Below are 23,474 nucleotides of genomic sequence, written 5' to 3' on the forward strand. Positions count from 1 at the left end.
ATCAGTCAGAAACACTAAATTTTCTAAGTTTCTGCTTTCCATGTCCCTACAAAGTAGTCGCGTTCGTGCCATGAAATACCAAATGATCAGAGACGGTGCGAAGTGCTGGAGAAACTCCCGAGCGGGACGTCACATCTTCTCACCATATCCCAGCCCTGCCTCCCTCCCAGGTACACGTTTAGTCAGGTTGTTTGAGATGCCATGTGCTGCTTTGCCACTGCCGTTTGGTATTTAGCAGCTGAATGAAGAGATATTACCAAATGTCAAGAAGCAGTGACGTCAGGCTGCAGGGAGCTGAGGGCAACCGCAAGACAGGCTGGGGCAGTGTCCTCTCCAACAAGGGTGGTACCACTGCAAGGGGAGCTGAGAGGGTCTGCTGGTGTTCACCAGGGTCAGCCAAGAGTCCTGCGATTTCCAGATGTGTCCACAAGGACAGAGCACATCTGTGGCACTGGTACTGATCGTTACTGATTTGTTATTGATTTGAGCTGATTTTAATGACTTTTGGTGATTTGGATTTAAATAAGGAATGATTTAGAGTAACCATGCAGCCAGTCATGCTGATACAAAGTCCTTGTAAAGTCTCAGGACAAGGCCACATAGGCTGGTGATAATCATTAACCATATTTCTATACCAAGAATAAGACTCATGATGAGGTACCACCATTAAGACTGTTCAGTAAGGACGATTTATTGCCCTGTAGACCAGGTGTTCTAAAAGTTGCATTGTGAAAGGGCCTCGAAGCACGTTAAAATCACAATGTGAGCCAAAATCCTTGAGTCAAGGGCGTTGGAGGGTCTTTCTTTTAGGTCAGTAGTCCATGGTGGTCGCAGAAGCAGCCCCTTGACTCATTTCAGGACTCGAGGGCACATGAGCGGAAAGGGGTGGGAATAAGAAAATGAGTGATGGGAATTAACATGTTTATGCATGAGAACTTGATTAATACGTATGACTGTATCCTCTATAATCAGTATGCTACACGGGTTAGGTGTGCATTGTTGGTGAGATGACTCCCCTACGCACTTGGCCATTCATAAAGGAGCATCTGATTATCTACTTCCCATTGGTGTCCATAAGTTCTTTGATCCCATTTTGGTGACAGCACCAAGACAGAAGTCATGAAGACAAAGCCCAGATCAGGAAGGTGCACAACCAGACAGGGCAGTCCTGCAGTATAGCTCAAACCAGGAGCTGAGCCTTGAGCTAAATCTGGCTCCCAAACTAGAGTGGGGAGCCCCCAGCAAGGCTTCTCACCTCTCCTTCTCCCAAGCCAGCTGCTTTCCCAGCAGTCTGACCCAACATATTTGCCTGTGTCTCATCAGCCAAAACCCCTGGGTGGGAGAAGAGGTTGTGGAGCTTGGTGGTGCCTCAGGGCCCTGACATCAAAGTGAAAATAGATCTAATGGATCATTGCTGATCTATATGTATACTATGTATAAGCCTTTCCAGCTTTTTTCCTTTTTAAAAAATTTTGTATAGACTTATATAAATATATAAATATTATATGCATGGCTGTTATGGTTGTTCTGGTACTTTGATTCCCTTTATGGGCACATCCAGCTCCAAACTTGTAAACCAGCCAAAACTACAATGGTGCTGGAATTACATTTCAAAGATGTACAGGTAACTAATACCTGGAAGTTCATATATCCAATAGACAGAGATAATTCGTACTTTTGCCATTATCCGGGTTCTGTACTTACACAGATTTCTTTCTGCTTTGAAAGGGCTTGTTCATTCAGGAAGTATTTCTTTACAGAACGGGTTATTAGGCAGTGGAATGGGCTGCCCAGGGGGGTGGTGGAGTCCCCATCCCTGGAGGTGTTTAAGAGTAGGGTCGACATAGCGCTGAGAGATCTGGTGTAGTTGGGAACTGGCAGTGTTAGGTTAATGGTTGGACTAGATGATCTTCAAGGTCCTTTCCAACCTAGTTGATTCTGTGATTCTCTAGCTGCCTCCGGTATTGCTACAACTGTTTTCCCTGATTGAGCACCTGTAACACTCTGAATGGAAACACATCCCAGGAACAGACCCTCTGGAGGTTATACACTTCTGTTAGATACGCATTTCAAAAAATTTACAGAGGAAAATAAACTTGCTGGTGAAAACTAAAGAAGAAACCCCCTTCAACCTGTAACACTGACTGCCAGATATGTCCTACAGAAAAACTAAATAAGGTTATGGAGAAATTTTAAGAGAAATTGAGAAAAAAATACAAATGCCTGTGATCTAACTGACATTGCAGGCTCTATTTCCAAATATGTAACAAGCTCTGGCTAACAGCAATATGATTTCCAAAAAGTACATTCATGGCAGGCTGAATTAGTTGAAAAAGAAGGCATTTCTCAACTGATTAAACAGCCCTTTTGAGTAGAACAGTAGCCCTCTACAATAAAAAATGGTAAATGATTAACATCTTCCAAAGATTTCTGATGAAATGAAAGAATCTTTTCAATTCTCAGAACACGAGGACCCGCTGGGTCCAGCACACCAGTGCGGTGGGACTACTTCCTCAAAAATTTCCAGGAGCTATGGTAGTGCAGCACAGAGGCTTTCATCATGTATGGGAGGCCAGTACGTGAAGAATTCAAAAGTAGGGAAAGCCTGGAGAACATTGTCACAGGGATCCACACACCATTCCTTAAACTTTTTTCTTAAAAGGCACTTGGACAGTTTAAGAGTTATTTTTGGAGAATGACACTGATAAAAGCCCTAATACTGTGCTCCCTGACTAAAGCAGGGATGCCATGCTATGTTCTAACTTCAAACTGGTGTCTCTTTTCAACACTGCTGGCAGATGACTGGTTAGAAACCGATACAGACAGAACGAGCAATAAGCCTGAAAATGCTTTTGGACTCCATTTTGCATCCAACTAAAGTTGGATTTGTTAAAAACTTCAACAGCCATTGACAACTTATTTGTACCACTGCATGCAATGCAGTGATCATAATGTGATATTTGAGGCTTACATGGAGAGAAGGACATTTATCTTCCTCCATCTACAAACTTTGGGGTTTCAGCCTGTGTTTAATTCCAGCATTCAGATCTCGTATTCTCACCAGCTTCTCACATCATGAGCTAAAAAGTCTCTGACACTTTCATTATCTTCAGAGGCACTAAGCCATCCTCACATTATTCCTTTCAATTTGCTTCTGAAGCAAAAACTCTGAGAGTTCATCTAGACAGCAGACATTACCGAGTCATCCAATGGGACATAAATTAATAGTATATACTGATTAATAACCCATGGTACATATATCCACCTCTCCAAACCAGAAATCCAGTCCTATTATCACTTCATTCCCAAAATGAGTCAATATTTGAGTCTGAAATTAATTGGAAAAAATGTGAATTGTTGAAAACCTCCCAGCAGCCATGTAATGGAGAATCTCTCTCAAAGGCATCTCCACAGGGAAATGAATGCAATTAAGGACCAAGGTAATAAACTGCCAAGAAATTGTAACTAGCTAGAGAAGCCTTATTTAAACCCGGAGTTCCCCCAGTGAGGTGAACACGGAGCGTCAACTGTCCCTGAGCTGCTGCAGAAAGATTTTTAAGTACAAAAATGAATATTCTATATAAATATTGCCGCGTTTTCTGTTGCCTCTCTGCATACACCCTCCTAACTTATTAAAAAGAAATTAATAGCATTTGTAGAGGTCTCCTGTGCCATTCTGGTTAGCACCCTGTCTACCATTTGAAGAAATCCAAATTATTACAGGCAAAGTGGCAAATGTGTTCTCCCTTGCCCAATGCTAAATGGTGTTCTGAATTGCTGCCTTTACTACTGTAGCGATAATTAAAATTACGAAAGTAGATCAGATACTCCTGGACTGTCAGAGGTCCCAGAACACCCCCCAACACTTTGCTAATGAACAAGTCTACCAGCCTGAAGCTCTTTACAAAAGCAGGTCACCCCTTGAAAGGGTCCCAGTGGCAGAGTGTATGTTGTAAGAAGAGACTTTTTTATGACTTGCAGACAGCTTCATACAAAAACATAAATATCAACTTTATCAGATGCACTATGGAGTTTGAGCTGGCAAAGGCCTTTTTCTCTAATGCCTGAGAGTGCCGTAATGGAGAAAATAGGGCAGGGGCAAGTACTGCCCAGGACTGTCCAGCAGCCTGGCAGCTGAAGGAACAGAGAGACCCAAGAATTAACGTGGTCTTTAGCAGACAAACTTCTGCTGAAAAATCACATTCCCTATGTTTATTTGCTGAAATGTATTACATCAGGCCACAGTGACTCTGGGTTTTAACAGCTGCAGAGCAGAGATCATGCCTGCATGAATTTACAGTGTATGAATTTACAGAAAGTAGAGAAATAAGCCTGAGCCCAGAAGAGAAAAAAGGGTGTTTGGCTGTTCTGAAGGGACAGCACAGAAAGAGCAGCTTTCCACTCTAGAGACCAATGAGACAAATTCAAAAGCACTTGGAGCATGCTGCTAGATACAATTGTTTAAGAACCACTGAAGGAATTTCAGCCCTTCCTTTTCCCCCCCTGCCCTTGATTCCCTCCTTTCTCCATTATGCACATCTCCTCTTATTTTATAACTGTAACACTCATTCCAGTGTGTTATGTCTATGCTGTATTGTCTGACCTTGTATTGTCTGCAGCTTTGATAAGCTTTAAAGCTGCCCAATTGCACAGTTCTATCGGAGATCCTGGGAAGCGTGCAGCATTTGGGGACGTGCCAAAAAAAAAAAATGGTACTTGTCATTTGTTTTTCCGGTTTTGTAGGAAAAAAAAAAAATTAAAAGGCTTCCCCAAACAGGCTAGAATACAAGTTCTCCAAAGAGAATACAAGAAACCTTGTTTGTCATTTTAAAAAATCAGTGTATGCTTTTACAGGGCTGTCGCTGGGAGATCCTTTGCTTCTGCTGAACGTGATGGTGAACAGCGACGAGCAGCATAAACAAGCAGCACAGCAAAGGCTGGTTGGTGCTGGAACAGAGAGGCAAGCACAGCCTCGATTCTGCAGGACAACCTATACAAGGAGGCAGCTCTGTTTGACAGTACCAAGAAAAAGAATACTTTAAAAAGCAAAAGAGAAAGGCAAGGAGAAGATGTATGTGCCTGGAAGCAGTGGGATAAGTGCCAGGTAGAGGCTAAAGACAATAGCACTGGAGTAATTAAGAACTGAGAAGAGAAGCTGTTAGCTTGCAAACAGGGTCATGGGAGACCAAAGTTTTTGGGAAGACAATGCTCTGGAAACTGCATGACTGAATGAAGGGAAGATTGAGAGTGCTATGGCCAGCACAGCGCAGAACGGAACACACAAAGTCCTCGTGTAAAAATAGATGGGTTAGGGGAACAGAAATAGAATCGATGGTTTGGACGAAAGATGAAGTCAGGCCAAAGTGCACAGTTTAGGAATTCATAGAAGATTTTGCCAACCCAATGGATTATAAATCTGAGATTGAAAAAATCTTTCTACATATTTAAAAGATGCATATGTGGCAAGAAAAAGCTTATTGTCAAATTAACCGTGGAAACGTATTCTAGAGCAGGAGTTCTTAAGTCTTCTGCTCAGTAAAGCCTCTCAACCGTCTGAATTCCTTCTGGGTCACCATCTCAATTGAAAACATTATTTGAAAATAAAATTATTTTCTAGACCACTTACTATTGCCTCATGGACCATTAGTTTGAGAATTAAACCATTTTTAGAGACTCCAGAGGGCACGGGACTGAAGGAAGGGGTGGCAGCAGGAGCTGGGCAGTAAGTCTGGGATAAGGAGAGGTGACTGCATCCTGTGAGGTGGAAGGAGGAAGATGTGGGACCAGAAACCTGGGGAAGAGGAGATGAAGGCAGAACAGTGGGCTATTTTGATCTGAGAGCCTGAGCTGGTGGGCCTACAACGCATGCAAAGGACAAGGAACAAGGGATGGGGAAAGCTGGGTCTAAATCAGAGGCAGGTAGGAACAGCTCAAAATAAGGAGGGTTTGTATCCAGAGACTACAGTGGTCTGAAACTCAATATTGATGCCAACTAACAAGAAATTAGATTGAAAACTTCCATATTTGGTAATGAAACACGCCGAGTCAGTAACGCTACATCTTTGATTATTCTCTTGGTCACATTCCTTCAGTACTTTCATTTGGATATTTTACTGAAGTTAACTATACCAAAGCAGGTTTTAAGAAAGTACTCACAGCAAATCCAGGACGGTTTTTCAAATTTTCTCCATCGTGGTTTAACCCCAACCAGCAACTAAACACCACACAGCTGCTCACTCATGTCTCCCCCTCCCAGTGGGATGGAGGGAGAAGTGAAAGAAAAGTGAAACTCATGGATTGAGATAAGAACAGTTTAATAACTAAGCTAAACTAAAATGTAATAATAACAATACTAATAAAATATAATAATAATTGTAATGAAAAGGAATATAGCAAAGAGAGAGGGAAATAAACTGCAGGAAAAGACGAGTGATGCCCAGTGCAGCTGCTCCCCACCCGCTGACCGATGCCCGAGCAGCGATCGGTCCCTCCCGGCCAACTCCCCCCCGTTTCTGTACTGAGCAGGATGTTCTATGGTCTGGAGTAGCCCTTTGGCTAGTTGGGGCCAGCTCTCCTGGCCATGCTTCCTCCCAGCTTCTTGTGCACCCGCCTGCTGGCAGCGCACGGGCAAGTGAGAAGTCCTTAACTCGGGATAAACACTAAACAACAACTAAAACATCAGTGTGTCAGCAACATTATTCTCACACTAAATCCAAAACCCAGCACTGTACGGCTACTGGGAAGAAAATTAACTCTATCCCAGCCAAAACCAGGACATGCCCTTAAAAATCTCAAGGCATTTGGCTGCCTGTGTCAGTGTTATACTGAGGATGGCACGCTCACACTGCGCTGGGGGTGACGGCCCTGCGAGGGCACCGGCTGGCAGGCAGATTTGCCCTTGGTATATCTCTAGCACGAGTTGGGGGTTTGGCTTGTGCTCTGCATCTGTCTTCTCCTTTCCAGATCTGCGTTTTTATTCAAGTTCCCTTTAGAGTGCTTACAGAAAACTACAAGTTGGGATAACGAAGAAGAGATAAATACTACATTATATGCTACAGAAAAGATTCATTAGGATCTGGCGCTGTGAAATAAGAAATCTAGTATTGCTGTGCAGTACAGTTGTGAAATAATAACTATGTCTGAGATTAACTGCTGTTAGATGTATAAATTACTCCAGATCAAATGGGTGTGAAAGGCCACACCACTACTAATTTTTCTTTACTTTAGTGTCCCCCATGCTCCCACTGAGTTTCTGATGGGCGTGTGGGACGCGTGACACCGATGAGCACAACGCTAGCAGCAGTGTCACTGTAGCTGTAATTGTCTAGGGCTGCCAGCCAGGTAAAGTCTGCAGGGAGTGGTAATAGCTTTTATTAGAATAACTGACATATTTGGGGAAAAAAAAGTCTAGACAAAATCACAGGTACCTGCTGGGGCTTTTTTATATATGTCTCTCATGGATGTAAATTTGTGATTTTCAGGTAAAACATTAGGAATTGAGGATATGCAAATCAGAACGTTTCCTTTCTTGCTGCCTTTTGAAGGTATTCACTGAAATGAATCACATATATAAGAAACACTTATGAATTCTGGATAGGAAAACAAAACCCACTTCACTAAAGGCTAAACATATGCATGAGGATGAGTAATCTTTACACAATTTCCAGAAGTACAAATGGTTGGAGCTACAATCCTAAGACTAATGTTATTTAATCAGGACCAATCTGAAGACTGCAGTCCTCTGAAGTCATAAATTCATGGAAGTATCAATTTCCTAGATGCAATGGAAACCCTACCAGAACATCCTGGCTAGACAGCACATGGCCATTTGTTCTGATTGAATTCAAAATTTTCCTTGTTCGTGTGTTCATAAATCAAACTGAAAAGCTAGACTATAATGTTAAGAACATAACTGCTGATACAAGGAGCCTATGCTGCTTCTGGCCGGACAAAAACATAGGGTGAAATACTGTTTGGATTAAATTAATCAGATTACTCTAAAAAAACCCAAAATCCCAACCTATTTGGGAAGACAAATGCATGGGTTAAATCTCACTAGGGGGAGAAACATGGCTTCACGCAAGAAAATACATTAGCCAAATCCAGAACAAGACAACAGTGCAGCTGCAGAGCTATGCTGGCTATTCAATATGTATGCCAGAAAAGTTCCTAGTTCCAAATAAATCAACATAACATAGGCTTTGCCTGCAAAAGAAAGCGGCAGTGGTTTCACTAGGATTGTTTCTTTAAATCAGTTTCATTAAACATGAAGCAAATCCACATGTGGACACAGTTAAATTGATTTACAACTGCCTTATGTTGATTTTGCTTCATTCAAAGGGGTGGAATTTTATACAGCACCTGTACATTGATTTAAGTGCATCTACACAAGACTGCAATGGTTCAGTTTAAACAGACTTAAACCAAGACTTCAGTTAAGCCACTTTTGCAATACTTTAAATAGCAGGTTAGGTCTTACTAAGTAAACACACAGAGGTAGATGACAGCCACTTTTCAATGAACAGGAGATTCAGATCAATCAGAGCTAAATTTTATGGAACAGACTTGAGGCTGCCTATTTGTACAAAACTACCAAGTATCAACTAGTTGAAAATTTTCTTATTTGACATATGATCATTGTATTATAAAACTGACCCTACTTTTAAAAGAATTCAATGTCTTCCATCAATCCTTTGTCTTTGTTTACTTATTTTTTACATATATGTTCAACATCCTCCCACTGTCACGATGACTTTTTGTTCATACTTATGGAAAACTTATATTCCAGCAGCACTGATCATCGTAGCCTGATCACTTAAAACCCACCAGTTTTGATCGGCAGAATGCTTTCCTACAGTGTACAGAAGAAAAAAATGAGAGTTTGATAGAATACTGAATACCTTTTCTCATCAGTATGTTCAAGTCATGCTCCAGAGTCAGTTTTTCGTTGCATTCCCGGTGGAGGATCTAGGCCATGCAGCAGGGAACAGATCGCTGATTCTCATCTGCTTGTAACTCTGCAGTGAAGCTGGAAATTCTCCGTTTATTTCATACCTGAACATAAGGGGAATACCAAAGAGAAAAAGTGACTTCTACAATATCCTTTTTGATAAACCAGGGGTTTGTTAATTTTCTACTCAAAGTTTTTTTGCAATGTCTTTGACAGATGCAAAACGAAAAAAGTGAACATTGCTTCCTCTGGATAAATACTTGCTGGTCTGTGTACGTTAGAACGAGCTACGGTGACTGTTCACTGGAATGGTCTCATCAGCACCGGCCAGCAAGTACTCAATGCTTTTGAAAATTAGGCCATTTATTTCATGGCCTAAATGGGCACTTGGGAACCTAACTTCAAGTCTGCACTTCTCAGTGCCATGGCTCCTAGTCTCTCAGATGCACAATCCCTGAGCAGAGACCTAAACTAAATCTCAATATTTTACCCTTCCGAAGTCAGTGGAAGGTTTAGCACTTCCAGCAGTTCCGCGGGAGCAGGATTTCACCCCGCACCTTCTCTTTGCTTAGTTTAATGTTCAGCACGCCATCAGTGGTTCATCAGTACAAATGGGATTCATTTATTTGGTGAAAGCAGGACTGTAGTGATAATGATTACCCTATTTATTAGGTTTAATAATAGAATTTGTTTTCATCCCCCTGACACAACCAATGAGGAAAACGCCACCAACCTACAATGATTTTATGGGTGATAATACTCTTCTTTCTGACGGTGTTCTTCATGGATCAATTTGTGACATCAGACGCGAGGGATGGGGGGCTTTACCTGGGGAATCAGGAATGTTAATGTTCTTGGCTCAATTGGCTTCCTTTTGCTGGGAATTTTTGTGTGTCATATCACCTCCTTTTTCTTTTTTTTTTTTTTAAAATACAATATAATGTATGTCAGAAGGCAAGCTATTTTTATTAGCTTCAGGGATAAATCGTCTTTCATAGTCAGGATTAAATGTTATGTGGAAATGGACTGATCTCTGAGGCAAAGAAATTTCCACTTATAAAAGTGGAACTTTAACAAGATGTTCTTGTGAGCCCCCTTCCAGCATGTTTCTGGAAAAGGCTCCTTATGTCATTACCAGTCCCCCAAGCGATCCTCTTCTGCACTAAAGAGGCTGATGCAGAAGAGTTTTGAGCTGCCAGCCCAGGCACAGTGCTATGGCTGCTTCTTCATGGATCTCGGATGACCCCAGGGCTACTCCAGACTCCACGTCCAAACACAAAAAGAACAATATATTTACTGTCATCACAGAAGAAAAGTCGTCTGTAATTACTATGCGGACAGTAACAGAATGCATGGAGTCTGCTATAAAGATAAGAAATTCAATAAAGGAGAGCTGAGAAACGTCATACTGAACTTTTAAAAACACTCAGAGAAAAAGACAGGAAGAACAGCAATACGAACATGAGCAGAGTATGTTGGATGTCTGACAATCTTCTATGCTGTCTAGTTGTGTAAATACGAACAAACAATTGAAAAAAAAAAATCAAACATAAATCCTGATTCCACCGAAGTCAGTGGTAAAAGCCCCATTAACCTGAACAAGACCAGAATTACTTCTGCAGCAGTCTTGTGTACATGTCACTGTACAAGATGCTAGTCAATATTATACTCTGCTGTATTCATCATTATAATGTGACTGATCCTGGCAATATTTTGCTGTTACCCTTCTTACTTTCACTCTGATTTCCAGAGATGTGGTTCAGCTTCCCAGAGCAGCACACATACTTAACCTGATTCAGACCAAGGGAGTACAGATTTGCTTGAAAATCAAGAAATGTAAAAAAATTCTACCTAAATATTACAGAATGTTGTTCAGACTTCAGCTGAGAATAGTTTCAAGATGTGGCTGAATATAAACACAATATAATAAAATTTTAGAAAGGGTGAGTTTAGAATAGCCATTTCTATCTCTGGCCTGCAAACTGCTATAGCGCCATAAACTACTCCTAAAAACCAAGAAAAGGCAACGAGGAAAAGCGTTTACGTTGCCAGTAAACACAAATTCTCTCTGCAGATGGCCGCACTGCCCATGGAAGTTTCTGACAATCCAAAAATTCAAAGAAGTTGAAAAACATGTTAAAACAGTGAGATGGCTAAACTTGCTAACAAGCTGTCATAAGTGGACTCGGAAAATGACTCATTGGACAGTGAACTCATGAAAATACTTATCACAAAAAACTGAGTAGTAAACCACTTTAATGAGGGGTTAGAATTTGGATGCAAAGCTATTCATTAAAGGTACCTTCCTCAGGCTGAAATCCATGTACATTTAATAGACAGGGAACCTATATGAGAGTGGATTTTTTTGTGATTACTAAGATTTTAGGCTGGTTCCCTAAGGAAAAGAAACTTCTTTACTCGTAGTTTTTGTGTGTTTATTTATCTTACCTTTCCACCAGCAGCTTCCGAGCAGTCCAAGTTCAGCCAAACTTGACCAATAATTAAGTTCCTAATAATTTTGTAAGCTCAGTCAGGTAAAAGACCAAGACAGTACGAGCACCTTGGCAAGGGGGAGAAGCTGCAGGCTGAGTTTTACTCTGCTTGACACCAAAGAATCCGCGCAGAGAGCAAACCCGCCAAGTGCCATTGTCTTCAGTCAGACCTCAAAATCACTGCGGGACACTAAACCATAAAAATGCAGTTTTTCCTACCTCTGGCAGTCCCAGAATGATTTGTTCTGAGAACAGATATAACAATAGATGAATTACTGATCAGGAGGTTTGCTACTGTCTCAAGGGTATTCAGGACTTTAATCTTCCACACAGTGCACCTGGACTAGTGTTATGCCTCCATCAAGAGAAGATGATGTAGCCCAGAATTCCTGATCTGTAATCAAGCTGGGGTGACAGAGTACACAGTCCTACTTTTGTAATGATTTCAGTACTTGCTGATTTAGCCAAAGGCTGCAAGTTCCCCAATAGCCTTGTTTTTGATTAGGATGCCAGGCTGAAAAATACGTGGGAATTTATTGGAAAATCACAGGCTCAATTCTGTAAAGCATACTTACTGCAGTGACTGGATAGATGTTTATCCTGTTTCAGACTTATGTGATGTCAATACTTATGTTCTCTTCTTACAATAATATTTTAAAAACACAAAAAGCCAATCAGGTTATCTCAAGGAGGAATAACAGATTTAAACATCTGAAATGAATGGATATTAACTGAATGGATTGTTTTTAGCGTACAGACAAACTTTGTACTCGGAGTAATTTTTAAGCAACTGGAGCTAAATTACAGAAGAGTTATTTTTGTTAGGTGAGCTTAATGAGACTAGAGGATCTGAGGGAGTGAGCGAGGTTTTCAGAGCCCCTCCCCGCTGCACTGTGCGGGGCGAGTGCCTGGACCACAGGCAGGGGTGGCAGGGGATGCCGGGCGCAGCCACGCTGCTTGGCAGCTCCCCAGGGCTGACTCTGGCAATTCACTCTTTTCTGGGTTGGGTGTGCACCACCACTTCGCTCAGAATGGGAGAAGACACAGCCAATAGCCCTCCGCAAGAGAGAGACCAGTAAAGTGTGTGCCCATCATCTCTAGCGGGACTTCAGTCAAAGAGCTGCTGTGAAAGAAACCCTTGTGCAGTAGCTGCTTCTTAACTAGCTCCTGTTCTGGACGCCCTCGTTCTTTCCGTGGAAACATAATATACTTTTGAAAAGGATTAATCAATATTAAAATGTGCACACCTGTTCCAGAACAAGAGCATAAGGCATTGCTTCAAAAATGGCCTTTTCATTTTACATACACACTTGAATCTGAAATGACTTTCAAGTGAGAAAAGCCCTCGTTTAACGTGAACCACAGACCCATCCACAAAACCATTTTGGCTTGCAGACTACATACTGGTTTTGCTCTTCATTTGAAACCACACTGAAGTTGTGCCTTAGTCTGAGGGGAGGTGGCCCAAGATACTGAGAGCGAATGAAGAAAAGGATGAGTCGATGTTCTTGTCTTCAAGGTGGTACCGGTCACTCCAGAGCTGGGCCGTAATCACAGCCCTCTGTCCCGCTGCCCCTCTCTCGCCTCTCAGGGCAAACGCCCCGTGTCCCCGTCTGTCCCTGGTCTCCTCAGCTCTGCGGGGCTCAGGCCCTGCTTTCTGTGAAGGGGAGGGCAGCCGCCCCCCCCGGAGACGAAATAAAGATGCTCAAAGCAGCTTTTTCCTTCCCCAGGTGGTGGCAAAAGGCGGGTCAGGGGCGAGCCCTGCTCTGGAAGCACTGACCAGCGACACTGCCCGCTCCCCGGCCGGCCAGGCTGGCAGCAGCCGCTGCCTTTGCACCGTCCTTAGCGAGCGCCCGCGGCACTTGACCCACATAATTATTTTGCCCTGGACCATGGAGGTGGGAGCAATACTGCAAGTGTTTGAGTACATCGGATTAATTTCTCTTATGCTTTTGTATAAACACATACAACTGAATTATTTATGAATTGCTCCCTTTTTCCCTACCAAGACAAAACAATTTGTTAAAAAAGGCCCCAAAACAATGGCAGATCTTTTACAAGGAAGATAAAAGCATTTCCTGCGTGTTTGCAATACAGTTCCTTAAGAACGCTGAAAGCCAAAACTTTGCATGATACTGCAGTGAAGGAAAACTTAGAACTGAATTTACATTCTTTGCAGCTTAAAAAAAAAAAATCTCTGAAGGACAACTTTTCTTCCCATAGTAATTAAAGAGAAGCTACAGTTCTCTTTCAATCAGGATTCAATGGCTTTAATATACTTTATATATGAACTGTGGAAAGAATGTGATAACACACCTCAAAAAACCAACCAGCTTGTTTTGTAATGGTCAAAAATAGCTACAGTCTTTCCTGCAGTTCAAAATTCAATCATTTAAAACATTACAGAGCTCCTGTCTTTCGGCTTTCCAATCAGCTCTTGCAACATGAACAATGCCTTATTACTGCGACTGCTAGTTTTGTCTATTGAGTCAAATCATTCCAAAAATGATTTCATGGTAGAAAACCTGCCCTAATGACAATGAATGTCATTTTGAGAATTATTTCACTGCATGAAGGATTTTACATAATCCACATTAACTGATTTTTAACATGCCTGTGATTTATGATCTACCAACCAAAGAAAATACCCAGCAAATGAAAGTGCCCTATGAAGAGTGTGCATTTACATACTGAGTTTACATTTCTTCAGTAGTTAAATATGCACAGCCACAGCCCTTTTCACAGGCTGAACTCTGCCCAGGTCAACTGCCAGACATGCCATATACCAGCTCTCTAGGGGTTCCAGGTCTCCCAGTCCAACAGCACAGAGCAAAGCCACCCACAGACCCTATGATTTGAACCCAAGAGGGGAACAAAAACCCTCTTACATTGGAGTTTGCCAAGTACCACTGCTCTCCGTCATGAAGAGCTGGGGAGAGGAGAAAATACACAGCCCTAAACTAGGGTTGATCTGATTATTAAACATCAGGAAAGAGCAATTTGACAGAGCAGCTATGAGAGTTAAGGTATAAGCTGGAAGCACCCTGCCTGCAGCTTTCCATTACCAGCACCAGGCTGACAGGATTCCCACAGCCTTCATTTCCTTACTTCTGTACTTTTTATTTGCTTGGTAAACATCTTTGGTTTTTTTCACCATCTTTGACAGTGAGATTTTATCATCTATCAGAAATAAATTGACCAAAACCATGCAATCTCTCTGGTGGAAGTTTCAGCTATTGAGGAAGAGTGAGTGGGTACGGGGGAGAGCCAGGAAGCGGGTCCCTTTGTGGGTGCACTCTGAATATTCACTTGTGGTTGCCAGGCAGTGGCATCAAAGACAGAAACTCCCATCAGCTTTGGGCTGCAGATATTTGACCCAAGCTATGTTGAACAAAATTGATTCTGAAGTTAGTTTTTCAGTATATTATTAATGTTCTTGTTTTCTAAAATATTAATTCAAACAGATACGAAAACCTTATGCCACATATCCATCTTCCCACCCACACACTGTCTATCTAGGTTTTATGTTATCTGTCTGAAAATTGAGTTAGTTCCCGGGTTGAATGAAGTTCATAAAACTTTCAGTAAAACTGGGCTGAATTTTATGAGCATGAAGCCACATTACAGCTTGGGAAAAAGATCAGAGTAAGCTCCCTGGAATTGCATGGTTTCATTGGAAATCATGCAAAATTTTGTAGGTTCAGCTGTGTCTTTCTTTGAATTTATGAGTTCCCTCAAATTCTAAATTAAATCTAGGATGGGATTAGATAGAGGAAACAACAAGCCAGTCAGCCTCATCTCGATCCCTGGGAAGGTGATGGAGCAAATCCTCCTGGAAGTCATTTCAAGACAAGGACAGGACAAGAAGATGGTTAGGAGTAGTCAGCATGGGTTTCTGATGGGGAAATCAAGAGACAGTGGGCATAAATTGAAACAGAAGAAAGCCTGTTTAAACCTTTAAAAAGTATTTTTTACAGTGAGGGTTCCTGAGCACTGCCATAGGTTTCCCAAAAAGGTTGTAGAGCCTCCATCCTTGGAGAAACCTGCTCTAGCTGTCCCTACTTGAGCAGGGGGGCTGTCCCAGAGGATCTCCAGGGGTGCCTTCCAACCCCAGCCATTCTGTGAGCTGCTATAAGGTGGTTTGTTTGGGGGTCAAATAACTGAAGCCCATTGCTGCCATCACTAAACTATAGCAGCTGTAACTTCAACACATGGGTTACAAACACAGTACAAAACCACTGAACTCCAGGGCATCGACACTATCTCTTTCATTAAAGGAAAGGTCAGTGCTTGTGAGAAGTAACTTTCTAGAAGCATTTCTGGATCCGTTAGCAAGTTTATCTCTGGGTAACTGACTGCTAAGTGGAACAGAGGAACCCTTTTGTACATCAGCACCAACACAGCACCTTGTACAGCTTTTACTACAACACAGCTTGCGGCCTCAGACTGCTGATCTCAGTAAAAATACTCCAAACATCTTTAAGAGTCCTCTTCACCTCTACTAATCAGATTAGGAGGCGTGTAATTAAGTATCAGTCCTTACTAAGACAGAAGATTGAAGACCCCTTCTCAAGCATTGATAGGATAAGGAGCTGGAAAACTTTTTTTAAATCTATTTGGTGGAAGGGAGTAAAAGGATGAAGTTCAGGAAAGAAATTCAGCCACATACCATTAAAATCAGACAAAGGATCATGCTAAAACAAATAGCAAACACTTCTTCTAGGCCTCTCAAATAGCAAAAATACTCAGGACTGCATTTAGGATGCACACAAAATACTCTCCCAGCAAATAATGCCCTTTGGGTGAGAACCGCAGCATATTGGCAAGACAAGGAAAAGCTCGTACTGGCTGTGCTGGTGTATGGTATCACTCTCCCATGAATGAGGGGGTTTGGTCTGCACAGCTATCAATTTGGCAGACTCCTCACACAGCAAGCCCTGCTCTACTGCCTGCAGGAGAAGATCTTTTCTATTGCTTTCAATAGCTACCAGGCCCAATTCTTGCAAAATAAACCCAGGAATCAATAGAGTCTCTGAAGTAGCGTTCACCTCTGACTTAATCTTGCTCTGTGAGGGGCTCTCAAACTATGGCACACAAACCACCTCAAAGTGCTGTGCCTGCACCGTGCTGCAGCTGTGGTAGATGGAATTGAATCCCAATTCATTTAACAGCTCGAAGTGAAAAGCATTAAGTGCTCAGGCAGCTTGGTGAGGCTGAGCATCCCTGCTAGAGGTGTCCTAGAAAGAGCAAGATGTACGGCGGATCAGGGTTGGGAGAGCCCCAACTCTGTGCGCCATGCCCAAGCACAGAGCTTGGGGTGAAGAAGTTGAGACAGAGCTTCCCCTTCCTGTGCTCATCTGTACAGCTGCTGCCACTGCTGACAGTGGTAGCTGTCACTGCCGGGAATGACAAAATCTGGTCAATGGAAGTTTGGTCGGTATTACTTACGACCACTGATAGAAAATGGAGGCAGCAAGGAAAAGTAGAAAATGAATGGTGAGTCTTAATGAATTTCTTGTGAGCAGCTTTCATCTCATACATCACACCTTAATGCACAGTTTAAAATTTTATTTCTTTAAGTCGGTAATAGAAAAATTAAATTATGCTTTATTAATAAAGTAACATACAGAGAGGCTAAAGCCTTTCAAGAAGGTGAACAGAGTTTTCAGAGGCTCTGTTGCAGAAGTTGAGATGGTGCTGCTACCCACAGAAGAAAGTATTCAGGACCCTTTCTAAAACCTCTCAAAAGTGTTTCTGGACACTATCAGCTGCAAAGGATTTACTATCGGGATGGCAACTGTCAAAGCTGGTGAGAGCATAAAACTGAGGATAAGTTGGCTTTGCTTTTCAAGACTGGTTAGTGATCACTCCTCAGTCACAGCGCATCTTATGCACAGACATAGCTTATATCGGTACCATTTAGGTGAAAGGGAGTTCTGTGGGATTCATCAGCCTAGAGACAATTAGACCTCATTAAAACTAATTGCCACACAAAGCACCTTGCTCCACAGCAAAGACACAGAAAACAGAAAATGAAGCCCCAGCTGTCAGGAAGACTGGTAGAAGAGAGAAAAAGCTCTGCAAGTTGCTATGTTGGTGTTACAGAATCATCTGGGTTGGAAAAGCCCTTGAAGCTCTTCCAGTCCAACCATGAACCTCACACTGACCATTCTCAACCCCACCAGATCCCTCAGCGCTGGGTCAGCCCGACTCTTCAACCCCTCCAGGGATGGGGACTCCCCCCCTGCCCTGGGGAAGTGAGCACAACCACGTACGTGTGATACCTGCCACATGAGGCTAAACAGCAAACTGGTCACTGACCAGTCCCTGTTGTGAGAGACCTCAAGCCCACAAAACCAGTAAAACACCCCAACAAAACAAAGCTCTATAGTGAGAAATTGCGTGGAGTGTCAGAGTGGGGCTTGGGAGACCTGATCTCCTGCCCAGCCTTGCCACTAGCTTGTAACGCCTTCAGCACCCCCCTGCTCATCCCCACCCCGGCTCCCGCTCTGGGGCACGGGCAGAGACCCGTGTGCTACTCCCACCAAGGGGCTACTGCTGCTCTAACAGTCAAGCTTCTCTAAAAAGCAGTACTTCTGCTCCCATTGAAACGGCTCCTTCACGTGTTTGCACACACCGCACCCTCTTTCACGACAAAGCAATAGATGAAGCAGATTCCCTCCTACAGCACGGCTACCTGGACATATAGATGCTTCTTCAGTTATTACTATTATCTGTAGGGTAAAGGGAGAAGTACTGACAAATACTGAAAGGATCCACACTAAGGTTTCTATCAGTATAACCACGCACACGTAACTATTATCACCACGGAGGCCTCTAATAGTTACAGCAGCACAAAACCTGCCAAGACAAGTATAAGCCTGTGGTCACATAATCCAAAGCAAATGAAGTACTGGAATTTCTGTTACTGCACATCAGCTGGGTACCGTGATCATTCATAGCCTTTAACATATGCTGAGTGCTTAGTTTCTTTAAGCTAATTTTACTTCTTGGTTCAGATGGATTAAAAAGATCATGAACGCAGTTGCAAGCAGAAATTTGCAAAGCTGTGGTAATTTAATAATTGCAAGTCATAAAGCAATATCCCACTTTTCTTCTCCTGTCAGAGCTGGGGTGAAGTGACATTAGTGCACAAGAAAGAAGATTGCTTTTGCAGACTTCCTGGGGTAGGGACAGGGCCCTCCAGTGGGGCATATCAAGTCGAACAAAATCCAGCCTCCTCCCTCGCTGCAGTAATAAATAATTACTGAACCAAAACAGATAAGGGCAATTACCAACAATCTTGAGAAAGATTATTTTAATATGGAACAGAGCACTGTTAGAGCAATTAAACTGCTTGTAGAAAACCCCAAAACTCAGCAGGATTTTAACATCTGCAGGTAGGCAAATCTATCAACACTACTGCTGTGTTTTCAGTCAGGCACAGCTTATAGCCCGGGCCCAATCTGTTCCATGGTGCTGCTTTTTCTGCCGTGCTTTGCTACTCCTTCTTCCCACAGAACTATATGTGCTTCAGCAGTGGGAGGAAGCGATCCATGCCTACCGTAGTGATAGTTTATGCAGCCCTTTTGCTTGCTGTTACGAAAGTCCCTTCACACCCCGCCACACGCACGCAGGGAAAGTCTGCCTCAAATTCAGAAATGTTTGCTTTTGAACTGGAATGGAGGCGAAGAATGGAAGTATGTGACAGAGGTCTGGGAGGGAGGGAAGCTTCTCTGCACATCACGACATGAGAAATACAAAAATAATTTCAAAGTGGCAAACCCAGAATCCAATTCACAACACTTACCCCGGTATCAACATTCTAAAAAAAAGGCATTACATCATCTGAATGCAACAAAGTAATAAAAATACAGCTTGGTTTTGTGCTAGCAAGGTCTTAACTCACTTATTCAGATTAGAAGCATCTGGTATTGAACTGAATTTCCTTTACTACGTGAGATACGTTTCCTCTCATATGAGCTACATGGTGGAAAACATTTGTGGACATTTTTCAGTACATATTGTGTGAAGTTTACATTCTTTTTCTTTCAAAATATTGCATATTTGGGTGGGATAACAAGAGATAACACCCAGACCTGCATGGTGACTATCCATTCTAGTCGAGTCTTCATAACATTCAGGGCTTCCCAAACACAGGGACCAGAGAGGATGCGCTGTTTCTTCTCTTCTCTTCGCAGCTATTTCTGGAAGAGGCATCTTGCTGAGGGGTAATTAATACTCAAACACAGGTAAACTGACATGCAAAGGAGCACCCAAAGTGTCCAGAAATGTCCAAAGAGGTGGCAACAGAAGTGATTTCTTCTCAGGTGGATTTGCTACCCATGTGCAGCTCATAAACAGAGACACAAGTTCTACAGGTGATTTTACGTTATCAGCATCTTTGTAATTAAATTTCAATAGCTTTAAAAGGCTATTACTGCTTATAAGATTCACTTCCAAACCCTGGAACTTTGCTCTTCTTAACTGTCTTTTCTCTCATACATTTTTAGAGAATTACACTACTAATGATGGGATTAATATTAAGCCATTTCATTATAAATGGGTTGGATGTACTGTTAATGTCTTGAATTAATCTGCATTTGGCAAGATATCTCTGCCTTTGTCCTTCCTTCCAAAAGAAATTTAGAATGACAGATTCATTAGATGTCATCAATAAAATGCCTGCAAGGTTAACGTGTGAGACAGGACTGGATACCTTCTGTAAGAAGGGAAACTCAGCATGCCTTTCTAAGAATCACAGAAATTAGACAAAGCTACAGGGTTTTTTATTTGCTTGTTTTTTCTCCACTTCCTAGTAGCTGTAACAGTTGCTTTAATCCTGAGGGCTTGGCTCTTTTGTTTTCTGTCAGGTGCTGTATGACAGTGGAAATGCAAATGCTCACGCATTTGGGCTTGCCAGATCTAGTGAGGTTGCTTTTGAGAAGGCCTTAGTCTCCTGGCTCGTCTGTCTTGGCCACTGCTGGGGCTGGGACCCCGCTGACCCTGGTGACCGCTGAGCAGTCGCTCCTTGCGCCTTTCCCAGAGCCAGGCACCTTCCAGACTTCCACTGCACGTGCAAGCAGAGCTCAGCCTGAACCAGATCATGTTTTGCTTTCTGTAAGGGTTAGGGAATCGGGCAGCACTAAAAGGAGGGGAAAAAAAGACTTCCTGAATCATCTTCCCCTTTGCAACAGGGCCAGCTAAATGCAGTCTCCAGCCTTCCGCTTGGCATGGAGGCATCTGCGGTTGGATCCTGCTTGACGTGAGAGAGCAGATGGGGACGCTGACAGGGTAAGAAGTGCTCCTTCCAAGGAATAAACCCACCCTCCGAGGGGAGGATGATTTCCATGACTCACCTTTTGATAATGGTACAAAAGGAGCATTTGGGGAGTCATTCTTATTGACCGTGTTATTGGCCACGTAAATCAACAAGACCTCCTAGAACAGTTACGGGCCTGACCTACTGCAGCAGCTCTGGCACTGTCTGAACCGGGGCACGGGAGAGAGGGACATTGCTTCAGGCTTCTGCTTAGCTTTGAACTGAACTATTGCAGACAAGGGGAAAAAAGAGAAGAAAAAAAAGATTGATTTTCCTTTTGGCAAATATTTGGCTACAAGGATCTGCTCATCTATCATTTGTCTTGCCTTGAGAATTGGCCTTTGCAGAACAAAACAAACAAACACTGCTACACTGTATGGCATTTTGTATTGACATAAGAGCCTCGCTGAGGATAACAGACATTTATAGAGCAATTCATATGACTTTAAAATCATACACCTTTGCCTTTGCTTAGCATTGTTTAATCTAATAGTTTGCATTTGTTATTTAAAATGTATGCAGAGTAGATGGTGTCACTGATAGCTACATGAAAAACCTGCTCTCTGTTAAGACTTAGCATTTGTGTGCATAGTAACGTCCTCTCCCGAGGACAGGATTTCACGTGGACCATCCCACACAGACTGTGTTCCCCACCTATCCCTTAGAGGGGGCAGAGAATGGCTGCACCAGCACAGATTCCCCAGAAGACCCATACCGTTCTCCAGAAGACCCATGTACACAACAGTACAATCTTCCACTGTATGGGATGGGTCAGAAATAGAAAATATAAACTGCTATACTTGCTCTGATTATGCTCAAGCTTGCTCCTCTTCCCTGGAGAGTCACTGCCAATTGCCAAAGGTTGGCATAATGCTGCAGCTTCTACAAAGCTGCCATGTGGACAGGCAAAATTCAGGGACATGAAGGCAGCTCACTCATCCCTGACAGCTCATCCTTCACATTTCCTACCACCCACTCACACACAACACTCCCTGCCTTGTGAGCACGAGCATGGTGAAACAGGGAATTGGGCTTTAATTGCCAGAAGTCTTATCCTGTGGGTGCTTTCTGGGAGATAACAACTTCAGAGCCAGCCTCCTGTGATGCACAGCCAGGACTCGGTCATCACAAAGAGAGAAAATGTCCTGTGTCTGTTGGAATAATTTAATTCTTAGTGAATCTTCAGCCAAAGTCTGTTATCCTTCAGGAAGACTGAATTTGGATCATTAGCATCCATATTCTGATCTTCACACTCCCCTGTCTTGCTTTGCTTTAGTATCACAAAATAAATACATGTATAATTTAATTGTCTAGCTGACAACGCACAGAAGAAAACTCCAGGGACAGACAGTTATTTATGCCTGAATGTAGGGCTCACATTCATATTTATGCAGCTGGATAAGCATTCTGACTATCAGGGTTATTACCACATCAAGATTCTTAAAGGCAGCTGATCCAAATAGCTTCGACAGAGACACCATTCAACCCCAGCTCTTTTCTCTTTTTCTGGGGTCCAGGAAGCCTTCAGTAAGCAGATGATATACAAAGTACACCTTTGGGGAAGCTAAATCTTAGAAGTTTTGTTCGATACTGAAGCAACACGTTTTACAGACAACCAGTGAAAAGGGAAAGGTTCACAACGCATATTACTGTTTTCACACAAGTTCTAGGCTTTTTTCCAAGCAACGTTAACTTTTCAAGTACGTTAAAAACCAGTGCAGAGCTAGGAATACCCTGACACTCAAAGCTCTCATGACCATACCCAATAATTCAACTAAAGCTACACCTGGGAGTTATGTGAAATAATATCTTAGAATCACAGCATCATCTTGGTTGGAAAAGCCCTTGAAGCTCCTCCAGTCCAACCATGAACCTCACCCTGACCGTTCCCAACTCCACCAGATCCCTCAGCGCTGGGTCAACCCGACTCTTCAACCCCTCCAGGGATGGGGACTCCCCCCCTGCCCTGGGCAGCCCATTCCAACGCCCAACAACCCCTTCTGCAAAGAAATCCTTCCTAAGAGCCAGTCTGACCCTGCCCTGGCGCAGCTTGAGGCCATTCCCTCTTGTCCTGGCGCTGGTTCCTTGGCTCAAGAGACTCATCCCCCCTCTCTGCACCCTCCTTTCAGGGAGTTGTAGAGGGCCATGAGGTCTCCCCTCAGCCTCCTCTTCTCCAGACTAAACCCCCCAGTTCCCTCAGCTGCTCCCCACTTATAAGACATGTGCTCCAGGACATCTTCAGTGATGTCAGAGAAGACAAACAGGGACTTTGAGTGAATACCAGTGGAGCACAGTGAAATCTGCTTTTCAGTGGCCTTGCTGTCACCCAGCACCATGGGAACAGGCCAATTCTTCAGGGATCCTTGCTAGAACCATGACATGACAGTGCTGATATTACAATCAAAGCCATATTTTAACCCAGGCCCCCTGCAGATGGGGTCACCATGACACATCAGCCACAACTCGAGTTTAAAGTATCTGTCCTCAGAGGAAGCAGCTGGCAGCGGATAACCAGGCTTATGGTTAGCTTTTGGGGAACACAGTACGTGTACTTACTGGCAGAAATGTTCACTGTATGAATTTGGTGATGTCTGCCCTTGACTGGGAGGTGAAAACATGACCCAGCAATGGTACATTTTTTGGCCTTGGATGGCCCTTTTCAGTAAAGACAGAATGGTTGTGTCAGTATATATATAATGTCAGATATTCT

The 23,474-nt window shown here is 42.9% G+C and overlaps 1 protein-coding gene across 1 annotated transcript in view; it reads right to left on the minus strand.

The window, feature by feature from the left end:
* SHISAL1 (shisa like 1) overlaps positions 1-23,474 on the minus strand; it is a 150,486-nt gene that overhangs the window by 107,354 nt on the left and 19,658 nt on the right. The window contains exon 2 of the mRNA XM_074825606.1: positions 8,901-9,054. The gene's annotated coding sequence lies outside the window, so the exon portion shown is untranslated. The remainder of the gene's footprint in view (positions 1-8,900; positions 9,055-23,474) is intronic.

This window comes from Strix aluco, chromosome 5 (genome assembly GCF_031877795.1).
Source record: "Strix aluco isolate bStrAlu1 chromosome 5, bStrAlu1.hap1, whole genome shotgun sequence".
Classification (NCBI taxonomy): Eukaryota; Metazoa; Chordata; class Aves; order Strigiformes; family Strigidae; genus Strix; species Strix aluco.